The following is a 14,897-nucleotide window of genomic DNA, read 5'->3' on the forward strand; positions in this document are numbered from 1 at the left end:
GGTTGCATTCAGAAATGAGAGAATGTTACCTAAAGTTTACTAATCTGGCTATGGAACGTCTATTCGATTGTCCCCTAAGATTACTGATCCCATTCGGGGATGAATGCTGTTTAAAGAGGTGGAGGGGAATAAAGGCTACGCGTTGCCTTCAGGAAATTGAGAATTTGGAAAGAGAGAAGGTGGTTAGATGCCAAGGGACTTAGCACCTGAGCCAGGGTCTGAACTGCTGTTGACTGCTCTATGTTTCCAAGGAGGCAGTCCATCCACGGTTTCTTCGGGGTTTTCAGTAGAGTTTTCCTTTTGGGAAAAATGTCAGAGGTGTATGTTTGGGGCTAAAAGAAATGCAGATTTTAATTATATTTCCCAAGGGTATGAAAATATTTTGTTCTAGTGTATTTGAATACACTGTCATGGTTGGTGGTCTTAAAAATGTGCAAGTCTCTGGGAGAAGGGGGAATTTAGAGTTGGTAAAGAAATGCTTTATTCATGCTAAACTACTGTATTTAGAACATGTTGCTACCGAAAGAAAAAGAATCAGTGTAATCTTTGCAGAGGCAGGTGGCTTGGGCTTTCCGCGTGAGTGGTCAGAAGACCCTTCTGGAGGGCTTTTTTTGTGTGTGGTTCGTGTATATTAAATCCTCCGTTAATAACATATTCTTACTATAACATTTAAAACGCTTGGCAACCAACAAAAGCCCCATCCGAGAGAGTGCGGTGGATCTCTTTAGAGCTCAAGAGAAGGGGCCTTCGGATTCCATTCATTCATCCATCCAGGATTCGACCCTCCTTTGGTTCTTTTCATATTGCAATTGCTTTTCCCGTGAATGATTTTTCTGCCCTCTGCTGCACACGCCTTCCCAGCTCTTGCTTTAACTTCACTCAGCTCTTGAAAAGGTCCTAAGGAGAATTGGCAGATGGCTCTAGCATTAAAACCTTGTCTTCCTTTGTGGGTCTCCCTTTGTGGCCCGTGGTGTCCATTGTCATGCCAATGCCACTGTAGGGAAAACAGAGCACAGTTCTGAATATTAACCCAGACCCTGGCGCTGCAATTTGTTGTGAAAGCCCAACAAAACACTGAAGAAACTGTCAGCTTGGAAAGTGATCGAGGCGAGTTTAGTTATTTGATACGCTTTGGGGGGAGGGCCAGGGTAGCAAACCTAAGCTGGGAGATTGCAGGGAAGAGGGAGAAAAAGAAGCCTTTTTTAACTTTCCTGTTAAATTCCTTCATAATATTTCCTTGAGCAAAACTTAACCGTCTTCACTTAGTAAGTTCCAAAGCAAAGTGAAATAAGTATGTGTATGTATATTCATGATGGACTGTTTCTTTCTATCACATGAAGTCTTCTTTTTTTTTTTTTTTTTTTAAGACAGAGTTTGGCTCTTGTTGCCCAAGCTAGAGTGCAGTGGCACGATATTGGCTCACTGCAACCTCCACCTCCCGGCTTTAAGCGATTCTCCTGCCTCAGCCTCCTCAGTAGCTGGGATTACAGGCGCCTGCCACCGCACCCGGCTAATTTTTTTTGGATTTTTAGTAGAGACGGGGTTTCACCATATTGGCCAGGCTGGTCTTGAACTCCTGACCTCAGGTGATCCACCTGCCTCAGCCTCCCAAAGTACTGGGATTACAGGCATGAGCCACCACGCCCGGCCTCACATGAAACCTTAAAATGTACTTTTCAACAGTATTTTGTGGGATGAAAATGTCCAGGAGTCAGAATGCCTTGATCACTAGACTATAGGCCATGGTATTTACCTACTTGCTACATCCGTTTGTCATGAATAGTAATAGCAGTACTTGTACCATTATAGTTAAATTTTAAAATTTGTTTTCGCAATAATTCCTAACTAGCAAAAAATTTGCAAGAATTGCATGGAGAATTCCAGTATGCCCTTAACCCAGATTCATGAAATGTGACATTTCACCACATTGTTTATTTATTTATTTAGAGACAGGGTCTCACTGTATCACCCGGGCTGGAGTGCAGTGGTGGCATCTGGACTCACTGCAACCTCCGCCTTCCAGGTTCAAGCAGTCTTCTCACTTCAGCCTCAGAGTAGTTGGGACTACAGGTGCACACCCCCACGCCCTGCTAAATTTCTATTTTTTACTTGTAGGGATGGGCTTTCCATGTTGCCCAGGATGTACAGTTGCGTTTTTTCTTCCCCCAAACCTCCTCATGCAGGCTGGAGTGCAGTGGCGCCATCTCGGCTCACTGCAACCTCTGCTTCCCGGGTTGAAGTGATTCTCCTGCCTCAGCCTCCCGAGTAGCTGGGATTACAGATGTGCACCACCATGCCCTGCTAATTTTTGTATTTTCAGTAGAGACGGGATTTCACCATGTTAGCCACGCTGGTCTTGAACTCCTAACCTCGGGCAGTCTGCCCACTTCAGCCTCCCAAAGTGTAGGGATTACAGGTGTGAGCCACTGCACCCGGCCACAGTCGCTTTTTAATACTTTCTTTCCCCTCATGTCCATATACATATAGGTATATCTGGGGTCTTTGGAGACAAGTTGCAGACATCATTCCCTTTTGTGCCTAAATACTTAAGTGCTTAATTCCTTAAAGGACATTTCTGTTATATAACATAGTTATGTATAATTACCAAAATCAAAAAAATTGAACATCAGTATATTGCTATTAATTTACAATCCTTTTTAAAATTTTGCCATTTGTTCCTAAAATGTTTTTTGATAGCATTTTTTTCTTAGTTCAGGAATAGACTGGGTTCATCAGTTATATTTAGTTGTCCTCTCTCCTTGGTCTCCTCTAACCTGGCAGAGTTCCTTGGTTTTCTTTGTCTTTCATGATCTTGACATTTTGAAGATGACAGGCTGGTTTCGAGCCAGTTACTTTGTATCCTGTCCCTCCATTTGCATTTGTTGGATGTGGCCTCAAAACTAGATTTATTTTTTATTTATTTGTTTGTTTATTTATTGAGATGGAGTCTTGCTCTGCCGCCCAGGCTAGAGTGCAATAGCGTGATCTCAACTCACTGCAACCTCCACCTCCTGGATTCAAGCAGTTCTCCTTGCCTCAGCCACCCAAGTAGCTGGGATTACGGGTGTGTGCCACCATGCCTGGCTAATTTTTGTATTTTTAATAGAGACGCGGTTTCGCCATATTGGCCAGGCTGGTCAAGTGACCCGCCTACCTTGGCCTCCCAAAAGTCTGGGATTACAGGTGTGAGCCACCATGCCTGGCCAGTAATTTTATTTTAAACAGCTGAATTAAAATCCCCATTAATAGGAACTCATTGTTGGGAGGAAAAAATGGATGACAGGTTTTTTTTTTTATTGCTGTTACTTTGTTTTAGTTGTTTTCAACATTTTAGATCATCTTATTTCAATCAAGGTTTATCATTTTTTTTTTTTTTTTAATTGTAGAGATGGGGTTTCGCCATGTTGCTCAGGCTGGTTTCGAACTCCTGAGCTCAAGTGATCCACCCGCCTCACCCTCCCAAAGTGCTGGGATTACAGGTATGAGCCACTGTGCCCAGTCAAGGTGTATCTCGAACAACATCAATTGGATTAATTTTCGATACAACTGCCATGGCTTAATAAGATGTATTTGAAGTACTTTGATAATCAAATTAGCTATCCACATGGAAGTGACCTTTTTTAGTCATTATTTTAGGAAATATTTGGTTGGGCACAGTGGCTCATGCCTGTAATCCCAGCACTTTAGGAGGCTGGGGTAGGAGGATTGCTTGAGGCCAGGAGTTGAACACTGCAGTGAGCCATGATCACATTGCTGTACTCTAGACTGGGGGACAGAGCCAGACTCCATCTCTAAAATACACACTACACATACACACACACACACACACACACACACACACGAGACTTCATCATGTACCAAGTCTATGCTAGGTTTCTGCATCACAGAGATGAACATGAGAGCCTGGGGTCCCAGGAAGTCATATCCAGTGAGGTATTCAGGCCTGTAAACAGATAATTACAAAAAGTGGCATGAGTGTGGTGGTCCTCATAAGGAATGTCCCCTTTCTGGCCACTGCATTCTCGGTTCTGAGCATCGTTCCCAGGAGTTGAAAGTAGTGGTTCCAGGCTTGCTCTGCCAGGGTTCAGGAGTCCTGCTTCCACCTGGGTAGATCCTTTAAGTTCTCAGTAAATGAATCTAAATCAGGGAACATAATGGCACCTACCTTAGAGGGTTGCTGTAAGTGAAGCTCCTGCATGGGAAGAGCTCAGCATTGTGCCTTGGGACTTGGCATGGTGGAGAAAGGCCAGTGTGGATGGTATTGCAGCAGGCGTTTCTTCAGTGTCAGTGGGTGGATTAATGGAGGTATGAGCCAGGGGTGATGGAGTCCATCAGAGAATCTGGTGATGTCTTTCCAGAAGAGGTGACCTTCATCTTGAGTCTTAGAGGAGGGAAGAGAGAGGGACTGGCTACATGATTTGTGGGACCCAATGCACATGAACATGTAGGACCTTTATTTTATTAAGAATCTCAAGATGGCAACAGCAGGGCATTGAAGCAAGTACGGGACCCTCCTGAACATGGAACTCAGGCCAGGACCCAGATGGCATGCCATGGTAAAGAGTTCTCCAAAAAGGGCATCGAGTCGAATGCAAGGCTGCAGCCTGTGATGGCTGGGGTGGCAGGCTACAGAACCCAGGTTCCAACACCAGCTTGCTGTTCCCAATTAGGCTACGTTTCCTGAGCCTCTCCCTCCTGGGAGAACAGAAGAAAAGACCACCCAGGCCAGTAATAACCTGAGGCTCTGGAAGGGTTGATCCTGTGTTTCAGGAATTCATATACAGTACAGACATGCTGTAGGAAAAAGGTGGCACTGAGCTGTTTGAAAAACTGCTGTTCAGATTAGGAAGCAGGAGAGAAAATGAAGAAAGGCTACCTGCCATCAGCTAGCCAGGTGCTAGATAAGGTTTAATCTGTAGTTTCTTGTTCTTTATTTTTGAGATGGGGTCTCACTCTGTTACCCAGGCTGGAGTGCACTGGCACAGTCACAGTTCACTGCAGTCTGTAATGCCCAGGCTTCAGTGATTCTCCCACCTCAGCCTCCCAAGTAACTGGGACCATAGTTGCAGGTCACTATACCTAGCTAACTTTTTAATTTTTTGTAGAGATGAAGTTGCCCAGGCTGGTCTCAAATGATCCTCCTGCCTTGGCTTCCCAAAGTGTAGGGATTACAGGCATGAGCCACCGTGCCCAGCCTAGTCTGTAGTCTTCTAGATAGCCCTGTGAAGGTAGCTTTTATGAGTGTAGATGTAGGGAAGGAAAAAATTTCTTTCTCTCACTCATTGCTAGGTTCATGGCTGAGGCCCCTATAACAAAAGAGAGGGAAAGCATCCTCTCTGGGATGATGAGCTAGCAAAGGGCAGAGCTGGGATGTGAACCCAGGCTTGTTTGCATGTAAAACTTAGCCTTTAAATCAAGGTACCTACCATGTGCCAGAAGCTGAGCTCAGCACTTTGGCATATAATATCTCAACAGTTGCTATAGTGTTCAGCCTTAATACATGTGCTACAGAGGTGCTTTTAAGATCTGAGTCATTTTAAAACACATCTCTGAGTCCAAAGAAACCTATCAATCTAGCCTCTTCATTGTCAGATGGACAAACTGGTGAAAACCACATGGGGTAGTGCTTTTGGATAAACAAGCATCCTTTTCCTCCTACTTAAAATTCACATTTAAACGTCAGAGACTTAAGAGCATTTCTTAGACCTTTATGAATTTTTATGGTTTTAATTATAGAGCTGTCTTCCTAAATTAATAGCATTCCGTAGCACTGGAAATAAAGCCAGAAAGGAGAAGATCTTGGAGATGTAGCAGATCCAGCAAAACTTAGTTTTGTTACTCAGGAGGATTGGGTTGGACTGGAAAAAAATAATTAGTGAAGGAATTATTTCTCTTTGTACTTCCCCAAACCAAAAGTTTAATGGGGGTGGGGAGTTGCCTCGATTATCACAGGTGGTGAGGGAAATGGGATTTGCATTTTCACAAGATGAATTCCATGGGTGTTCATACCAGGAATGCCTTCCCAGACTAACTTGTGATCAAGGGCTAAATGAAGCAGGCAGACAATTAGCCTTGAAAGAAGTGCAAACAGAGGCATAATTAACACAATTGCTGATGCTTCTTTCCTGCTGGGGACATCTGGGCAGGCTGACCATAAGTCATAAGCCAAAGGTCTACGCTCTTTTGCGTATCTTCAGCTTTCTCCTACATATGTGGTATAAAAAATCGACCTGATATCTTTCCTTTTCCAGTTCTTTCCAGATAGTTAAGCGATGCCCTCTGCTCACTCTTTCTCATTTACAGAATCACTTGTAACCTCAAGGATCTCACCTCCATTTGAGGATATATTTTTTCAGTGTAGCACAAAACCCATGTACCATTATCTAGGATTGCAATTAATGTGACTTAAATTTCAAGACCTAAGAATGCATGTTTTTCTTTCTTGGAGTTGTATGTCATTGGGGTTAATCAGAAGGTATAATAATGTAGGAAAGGTGCATTAATTAACGGGAGTTGTTTAGCTAATAATTAACTAAATTGAAACTCTACGTTCCTAAACACAAGTACTACTTACGTTTCAAAGTATAAACTCTGTCCAGACATGGGAGAACATTAAGATATGCATTATGGGCCGGGCGCGGTGGCTCAAGCCTGTAATCCCAGCACTTTGGGAGGCCGAGACGGGCGGATCACGAGGTCAGGAGATCGAGACCATCCTGGCTAACATGGTGAAACCCCGTCTCTACTAAAAAATACAAAAAACTAGCCGGGCGCGGTGGCGGGCGCTTGTAGTCCCAGCTACTCGGGAAGGCTGAGGCAGGAGAATGGCGTAAACCCGGGAGGCGGAGCTTGCAGTGAGCTGAGATCCGGCCACTGCACTCCAGCCTGGGCTACAGAGCGAGACTCCGTCTCAAAAAAAAAAAAAAAAAAAAAAAAATATGCATTATGATTTTTTTAAAGAAGAGAATTGTATTGATAGACTTTTCAATGTTACTGCAGCAAAACTGCTGCAAAGATCCTTCACTAAGGACCTCAAAGACAATTCAGTGAACAAAGAACTCCCTTCCCAAATTTCCCTTGTCTAAGATTCAGAGCATCAGCAGCTATGAATGAGTCTTATTTATAACAGATTTTGGCGAATACTTTTTCATACTGCCTGATGCAGATATAGAGTGTTTTTTTTTTTTTTTTTTTGAGATGGAGTTTCGCTCTTGTTGCCCAGGCTAGAGTGTAATGGTGCGACCTCAGCTGACTGCAACCTCCGCCTCCCAGGTTCAAGCGATTCTCCTGCCTCAGCCTCCCGAGTAGCTGGGATTACAGGCGTGCGCCACCGTGCCCGGCTAATTTTGTATTTTTAGTAGAGATGGTATTTCTCCATGTCAGTCAGGCTGGTCTTGAACTCCCGACCACAGGTGACCCACCTGCCTCAGCCTCCCAAAGTGCTGGGATTACAGGCCTGAGCCACTGTACCCAGCTCATATATAAAGTTATTTAAGATCCACAAAGTTCAAATTTTCCTTTCAAAGAACTCAATTTCATTTTATTACAAGTAATTGGTGAACTGATCTATTGTTTAATTAAAAAAAAAAAAAAACACCAAAAACTCAAACTTGCAAATTGCACTATTATTCCCAAAAGGAACTTCCCCCCCTCCCCCCCCATAAGGGTGTTCGTCTGCTTCATCATTTCTGGGCACCATAAACCGGCAAGACCATTTATATATTTTAAAAGCCACTGTTGGGTATAAACTTGTTACATTTAAACTGCAGCCTTTTTTTTCTTTTTTTAAGTTCCCACTATTTAAACAAAAGCCCCAGGAAGTGCTGGTGATTATTTATAATAATCCTTTCAACTCTTTGCCTGTTTTCAAATAACAGTCTTTTCTTTGGCTTTGGGGAAGGCAGACAACTCTATTTGAATATGAAAATTTCAACTTTAAACCTCTGAACTCTGCTGGGTCTGCAGAGGCGTTTTAATGTCAACCCCAGGAAATGTACACATGAAGCAGAATTTACAACTCATCACTGTCACAGTTAGATTAGAGTGTGAGTTAAAGAGTAATACATTAACCAGGGTTAGTGCATGGAGATTGTTGTTAGAGATCTACAAAAGCAATCAATGTCCTGCATGAACAATGAAAAATACAAGTATAGTTGGAGGTGTTCAGGGTCAAAAAATAGGCCCACACATACTAGTGCCCTGGAATTTATTTAAAAAAATTTTTTTGGTAGGCTGTTCTGCAGTTTGACTGAATTGTCATTTGCTTGTTTCGACTCAAGGGAAACATCTGGTTTCTCCCTGCAATGTAGACAAACTGCTCTTATTCTGAAGCTGTCATCCATGAAAGGCATGGTTTGGGCTCAATAGGTTTGCTTATGAAAGGCTTGGGGTCCATCGCTACAGAAATAAACAGCTCTAATAATTGGAAGTTTGTTCCCCGTTATAAACTCTGATTGAGAGACGACTTGGGTGAAGTGGCGAAAGCTGAAAGGGATAGATTTATTAGAAGACTTTTAATGATTTAGGATGTGGCAGGCAGCGAATTTTCCGCTTAACTTTTGCAAAAATCTCTTACCTTTTGTAGAATTTCTGCGAATGCATTAAAAAATCTCAGAGCCTCGATTTTGGAGATGGGGTGTTACAGGAAAAGTTCAGAGTTCTGTGGCCTCGGTTCTTAGGACAGGGCCAGGTTTTCCTGCACGCTTTATAAAGAAGATATTATTGGGAGTTTTTACTAGCCTTCTGGACCAGTTACATAATTTGTGGGACCCAGTGAAAAGTAAAAAGGAGGGGGGGCTTGTTCAAAAATTATTAAGATCAGATGGTTAGATCTTGAGTTAAAAAAAAAAAAAAAACTGACAAAGAATTTTAAGACATTAATGGTAAAGCATCGTCCAAGCTGGGAGCCCTGTGTATTGGTCCTTTTTCTATCTTAGGAGTCTCTGGGGAAGATGAGACCAAAACAGAACAATGACAAAAAACCAAGGAGCGCTTGGGAAGTGTGCCTGGCGGAGGCGCGTTGGGAGGGCATTTTCTTCCCTGCCAGATCAACTGTAGGGAGAGTTCCTGCCCTTTTTTGAGATTGGTAATAATTGCTATCAATGTGCTGTTTTTTCTTTCTCCTGTTACTTTGTTAGGACATAGGAGCCTTTCTGTCAGTTTGCTTCTGTGTATCTTGTTCTTCCCCTTTTTTGCAACAATGTAGAAGACTCAGAACAGTGGTTGATGTGAGGTTAGAAATCATGTGTTTGAGCCCTTTCTACACCCTTACCAATTTTTTCATTCTGGGAGTCAGTTCTAACCACTGAATGCCCAGTGATTCCTCACTTCTAACTTTGGTCTCTCTTTTCTCTTCCTCTTTCTCTCTACCAACTTGAGAGCTCGTTAGAGAGGGACGTTTTAGTCAAATACTGACAGCCAAGCCTAGGGCCTGGCTGGTGGAAAACTCCCAGTAAATATGGGAATGTAAATAACAGTATCTGCTTTTTTTAAATCTCTTTTCTTCTTGGTGCTTTTTCTCCTTTTCATTCTGGTTTTGTATTTTCTCTCATTACATGCGCACACACACACGCGCGCACACATACCATGCCCAACATGAAGGCCCAAACCATATAGATATTTAATTTAACTTTTTTTTTTTTTTTGAGATGGAGTCTCGTACTGTCGCCTGGAGTACAGTGGCGCTGGAGTACAGTGGCACGATCTTGGCTCACTGCAACCTCCTCCACCTTCCAGGTTCAAGGGATTCTCCTGCCTCAGCCTCACAAGTAGCTGGGATTACAGGCGTCTGTCACCATGCCCAGCTAATTTTTTGTATTTTTAGTAGAGACCTGGTTTCACTAAGTTAGCCAGCTGGTCTCGAATGCCTGACCTCATGATCCACCCGCCTCAGCCTCCCAAAGTGCTAGGATTACAGGCGTGAGCCACCGCGCCCAGCCTAATTAACTTTTTTGAAAAATAGAGACAGAGTTTTGCCATGCTGCGCAGGCTGGTCTCAAACTCCTGGGCTCAAGCAATCCACCCACTAAGGCCTCCCAAAGTGCTAGGATTGGGAGCTACTGTGCCCAGCCAAACTACATATTTTTGATCACCAAAAGAAAAGGCAACATAGGGCAAGAAGTCCAAATTGACAGCACTCTGCAGTGGCTCAACAGAAGGGGAGAGTCTGGGAATCTGTGTTTGTTCAAGCTGGAGATCCGAGGCTCATCCCCCCAAAACACTGAAATGCTAATGAATGACCGTGGGTAAAAAACCCAAGTGACCTCACGATGGTGCGGCTCCTGCTTCCTCCCTTAGAAGAGGAGCAAGAGCCCTGTTGGCTGACGGACAGTCGGGTACAGTAGGTGTGTTTGCGTGAAGGATTGGCCTGCTGGGGTTACTCAGAAACTGCTCTGCAAACACAGAGGATTAAAGGGGTTTTTGTTGAGGCAGAACAGATGGACAGAGAGAGGCAGAGTTCAAATGAATGGATCATAAATCAGGACTCACTTGCAGAAGGGAAAAATCTGGGTCTGGTCACTAAAAAATTTGAGCTAATTTTAATTATTATTATTTTTTCTTATTAGGAAAGCAACCTTATGCTTAATGGAAAAATAATTCATGTGAAAAATTTGGAAAATAAATGTGCCAGAGAAAGCCCTGCTGATTCTTTCAGGAGAATCTCCCTGATTTTGTCCTCTGTCCTGCTAACATACACACATGTACATAGGTGATTATTATTTAATAAGAATAAACACGTATGCTCTTCTTTGAGTTAGATTTTAAGAGGGAACCTGTGACTAGAGCTTGAAGATGTGAACCCAGGCGTGATCATTTGGGCCAGGCCAGCAACATCAGTTTTAGTAATAAAACCAAAGACAATGTGTAAATTTATGTTTGGGAAAGTTGGGACAAGCCCAAGTGAAGGAAAAGTTCATTGGCGCTGAGGGCCATGTTGAATTTACGGTCTTCCTTCAAGTAATACCTTCCTGAGCTCCCAGAAAAATGATGCGTCTGTGTCGATTTTTCCTTTTGCCCCCTAGTGGAGCAAGAAGATTGGTTCAGGCCATGAAATTGTACGGCCAGTGAGACCCTCTCTATACCCATTTCTCTCTTCTCTCTCTTTTTTCTTTTTTTTTTGAGATGGAGTTTCGCTCTTGTTGCCCAGGTTGAAGTGCAGTGGTGCAAACTGGGCTCACTGCAACCTCCACCTCCGGGGTTCAAGCAATACTCCTGCCTCAGCCCTCCCGAGTAGCTGGGATTATAGGTGTGCGCTACCACATCCGGCTAATTTTGTATTTAGTAGAGACGGGGTTTCTCCATGTTGGTCAGGCTGGTCTCAAACTCCTGACCTCTGGTGATCTGCCCGCCTCGGCCTCCCAAAGTATTGGGATTACAGGCGTGAGCCACTGTGCCCGGCCCTCTCTCTCTCTCTCTCTCTCTTTTTTTTTTTTTGAGGCAGCGTCTTGTTCTTTTTCCCAGGCTGCAGTGCAGTGGCACAATCTCAGCTCACAGCAGCCTTGGTTGCCTGGGATCAAGCATTCCTCCTACCTCAGTCTCCCGAGTAGCTGGGACTACAGGCGCACATCACCACACCTGGCTAATTTTTTGTGTTTGTTGTAGAGATAGGGTCTTGCCATGTTGCCCAGGCTGGTCTTGAACTAATAGGCTCAAGCGATCCACCTGTCTCAGCCTCCCAAAGTGCTGAGATTATAGGTGTGAGTCACTGCGTCTGGCCCATTTCTAGTCATCTAATTGGATGTTTTCCAGTCTCTCTGTAAATGTATTGACCAAAGTCTAAGACATAATGAAACGAGGACAGTGGGTCTCTCTCTAGCAGGCCAGCTCCGGTCATTGGATTGAGTTTAGCATCACATTTTATGAAAATGAGGTACCATTAGATGCTAGATTCTCACTTAGGGTGAGATGCTCACACTAGGAGAGTCCAGAAGTCTTACCAGCAATTGAGGGTTGGTCCAGCTCGCCATCGTTAGTTGAGTACTTTCTAGAAGTCAATAATGTTGACTGGGCACAGTGGCTCATGCCTGTAATCCCAGTACTTTGGGAGGCTGAGGTGGGTGGATCACAAGGTCAGGACTTCGAGAACAGCCTGGCCAATATGGTGAAGCCCCGCCTCTACTAAAACTTACAAAAATTAGCTAGACGTGGTGGTGGGCATCTGTAGTCCCAGCTACTCGGGAGGCTGAAGGCAGAATAATCGCTTGAACGTGGGAGGTGGAGGTTGCAGTGAGCCGAGATCACGCCACTGCACTCCAGCCTGGGTGACAGAGCGAGACTCCATCTAAGGAAAAAAAAAAAAAAAAAAAGGTCAGTAGTGTTTGTATCAGACCTTTTGATGCCAATTCTACTAACTGTTTAATGACAAGATTTAATGACATATAAAAATTAGTTAAAATCAAATCTTATGGAACCGATTAAAGAGAGTTGTTTCAACAGGAAAACATTGGAATCCTCTGAAAAATCTCCATGGTAGTGAAATCCTTAAAAAACAAATGATATTAAATTATGTTAAAATGTAAAATATGTGAGACACTAAAAATCTAGAGTTGTGCACTTGGATTATTTCATGTCTTTAAGCTCTTTTTTTTTTTTTTTATTTTGAGATGGAGTTTTGTCTGGAATGCAAGGGTGAGATCTCGGCTCACTGCAACCTCCACCTCTGGGTTCAAGCGATTCTCCTGCCTCAGTATCTGAGATTACATGTGCCTGCCACCATGCCTGGCTAATTTTTGTATTTTTAGTAGAGACTGGATTTCACTATATTGGCCAGGCTGGTCTTGAACTCCTGACCTCAGGCGATCCACCCGCCTTGGCCTCCCAAAGTGCTGGGATTATGAGCCACCGTGGTGCCCAGGCTATAATTACTTTTTACCTCTCTCTTAGCTGAACATTTGTAAGTTACATGGGCTTGTTACAAAATACCAGTATCACAAAGATTTTGGGGTGTTGCTCCCTGTATGTGAATTTAACCTATCACCAGAATAAATTCTCTTTTCCTCTCTGGACTCACTCACAGCATGTGGGGCCACCTGGCCCCAACTGGCCCCTTCCACTTTCATCTCTTGCTGTTGCCTGCTTTCCTGATGCTTTGCGTCTTGCTGAAAGAGTTCTAGCCTTTGGCTGTGTGTATGCTGTTAGCTATTCACCTGTCCCACTTTCTCACATCTCAGGGTGCCTTTCGTCTGTTACTGGAAGCACAGTGTCCTTCGTCTAATTCTGGCCTCAACTCTCCCACAGAGAGTTTGCTGACAGCCATCCCTCTGATCCTCCAACCCCCTTCATCCATTATTTGTTTGTTGCCTCCTCCCCTCCACTGGAATTGGGTCTCATGTATCCCCAGCCCTTAGAACCGCTGGCATACAGCAGATGTTCAGTAAATGCTGCCTGGGTGTTGAGTGAATAATCAAGTACCTTCTGTGTACTGGGCGCTGCTCTAGGTACTTCTTAGGAGGTGAAATTTCCCTCCTTCCCACTCTCTCAGTACATGGGGTGCACTGCCAGCGTTTCGCAGGCTGTTTTGCACTAAGAGCATCTGTCTGGCTGTCTTGCTTGCCAGATTTTTGGTTGACAACCAAAGGCTGTGGGCCCAGTTCAGCTCTGCGTTTGGTTTTGTATGGCCCGAGAGCTGAGGATGTTTCTTATGTTTTAAAACGTAAAATATACATGTACAAAAGACTATGAGCCTTTTTAGGTGGATCAGTAGTTGGGAGGGTGGAAGACATGGCTCTTGGCCACAGGACGTAAACTATTGACTCTCTGGTTCTTTGCAGAATCATTGTGTCCGCTCCTCTCCTAGGCTAGGAGCTCTCTGAGAATATGGGGACTGTCTTCATCCTTGGTTCCCCAGGACACAGACCTCAGTCGTGTTTATTTATTTATTTATTTATTTATTTTTTTGAGACGGGGTCTCACTGTTGCCCAGGCTGGAGTGACATGATCACAGCTCACTGCAGCCTCTATTTCCTGGGCACAAGCGATCCTCCCACACCTCAGCCTCCCGACTAGCTGGGACTACAGGCATGTACCACCACACCCAGCTAATTTTTATATTTTTGGTAGAGACAGGGTTTTGACATGTGGCCAGGCTGGTTTTGAACTCCTGGGCTCACGCCATCTGCCTGCTTCGGCCTTCCAAAGTCCTGGGATTACCGATGTGAGCCGCTGTGCCTGGCCCAGCCATGTTTTTTGGGTTGAATGGAACTCACTGCTTTTCTTGTGTACTCTGAAGTCAGATGCAGGTGTGAATCCCAGCACTGGCCTGTTCTAACTCTGAGACTTTGGGGGAAGGGGGAACATCCTGAGTCTCCTTTCCTCATCTGAAAGCTGGGGATGGAACTACCTTCTTCTGAGGGCTATTGTGAAGATTAAGTGAAACGTCAAAGTCTGTACAGGGCTGAGCACAGAATTAGCATTTAATGTTAGCTTTTACTGCTTAAACATCCAGCAAAATTATACAGTCTGATCATAATCCTATCAATCAAAGCATGTAGCAATTATCAATTAAAAAGTAAATCAGTCCTTTGGAATTAGTTAGCTTCTTTCTTTTTGGTGGCGTTGAAAATTAAGACTTTTTTTCCCCCAGTACTTTGCATCGAAGTCACTGTTAAGTGGTGTTGGAAATTAAGACTTTTTTCCCCAAGTACTTTCCATTTAAGTCACTTTTAAGGCAAATAAATGGTCTTTCATGAAGGGCTCGAGCTATTCCAGTGCTCTGTGAAGTGGGCATTTATGTCTGCAGCGGCCTCTGCAGCGGTTGAGCCCTTTCCTGGAGAGGCAGGAGATAATGGTGCTGGAGTCGGTGGCAGCCGCGGGTGGGAGCATGTACTTCTGGGTGTGCTGTGTGTTTGCAGGCTGGGCACTCTGTAAAGACATGTTGAATTGAAATGAATTAAGATGGT

The 14,897-nt window shown here is 44.0% G+C and overlaps 1 protein-coding gene across 1 annotated transcript in view; it reads left to right on the forward strand.

Annotated features, from left to right (window-relative positions):
• The window catches only part of ATP9A (ATPase phospholipid transporting 9A (putative)), a 132,217-nt gene that overhangs the window by 17,697 nt on the left and 99,623 nt on the right, over positions 1–14,897 (forward strand). The gene's annotated exons all lie outside the window — the stretch shown is intronic.

This window comes from Theropithecus gelada, chromosome 10 (assembly GCF_003255815.1).
Source record: "Theropithecus gelada isolate Dixy chromosome 10, Tgel_1.0, whole genome shotgun sequence".
NCBI classification, from domain to species: Eukaryota; Metazoa; Chordata; class Mammalia; order Primates; family Cercopithecidae; genus Theropithecus; species Theropithecus gelada.